The sequence below is a fragment of the Microtus ochrogaster genome, unplaced genomic scaffold (assembly GCF_000317375.1).
Source record: "Microtus ochrogaster isolate Prairie Vole_2 unplaced genomic scaffold, MicOch1.0 UNK262, whole genome shotgun sequence".
Classification (NCBI taxonomy): Eukaryota; Metazoa; Chordata; class Mammalia; order Rodentia; family Cricetidae; genus Microtus; species Microtus ochrogaster.
Genome location: NW_004949360.1, coordinates 65,735 through 66,702, shown reverse-complemented (window position 1 = coordinate 66,702; position 968 = coordinate 65,735). Strand labels below are relative to the sequence as shown.

At 44.0% G+C, this 968-nt stretch overlaps 1 non-coding gene across 1 annotated transcript; it reads left to right on the top strand.

The window, feature by feature from the left end:
* The first annotated feature begins 202 nt into the window (after positions 1 to 202).
* Positions 203 to 274, top strand: Trnac-gca. The gene has a single exon. It is a non-coding gene; the product is annotated as a tRNA-Cys (tRNA).
* The last annotated feature ends 694 nt before the right edge of the window (positions 275 to 968 follow it).

The following is a 968-nucleotide window of genomic DNA, read 5'->3' as shown; positions in this document are numbered from 1 at the left end:
TTTCCAAACTGAGGTGCCTCACAGGACCCGGGGAGGAGGCTGGAGGGCCCTAGGTAGGGCAGATTTCTAGACTAGTCAAGGCTGGGCCTCATAGGAGGAAGGAAATTATGGCAGAGCACTGGCAAGTGTACACGTCAGATGTCAACAGCCAGGGAGTGGCCATGTAGTTTTAGAATATTTATTAGATATATATAAAACAGGTGGGGGCATAGCTCAGGGGTAGAGCATTTGACTGCAGATCAAGAGGTCCCCGGTTCAAATCCGGGTGCCCCCTTGACTTTTTTTCAATGAATAAACTGTTTCTAGTCCTGCTTTTTTTTTTATCCACATTGAATTCTGCATGGGAATTTGGTGAGAGAAGACAGCAGTGGCAGATAGGATACACTGGTCTGGATATGTGTGTTTAATCAAGGCTGTCCAGAGAGAATAAGGCAGAAGGGTGAAGGGAGACAAAGACAGGGATAAGAGAACATTTTTATCTGGGCCCCACAGTCCATAGAAGGTGACATTTCCTCTTCTTTAGAGACATGAGTGGTGTTTTTTTCTCTTAAGACTTCAACAGCTACAAAGCCCACTAATATACCTTATTGAGAGCAATGGGATTTTCTCAAAGTCTACAAAAATATGGTCACATCCCCAAAATACATATATATCCAATATATGTATTTGGCCAGACTTCTGGTCTTGACAGCCTCATCAAGTTGATCATGACATTATTTAGTATAACAGGTAACGCCTTGACCAATGGCATGTCCTCAAGTAAGGTCGTGAGTGTCAGGAAGTTGCACAGATGATGGGTGGCTTTGGATCATCCCAGAGGATAAAGCTCAGACTATATAGCAGCCAATGACTATGGCTAGTGTTCATGGTGCAATTTCATTGACTCTATAACCAAACTGGCTAAAGTTCTGGTCCCTGGCTTCCTTCATGCTTCATGAAGCTGTGACACCATGCCTCCCTTTGTGCAT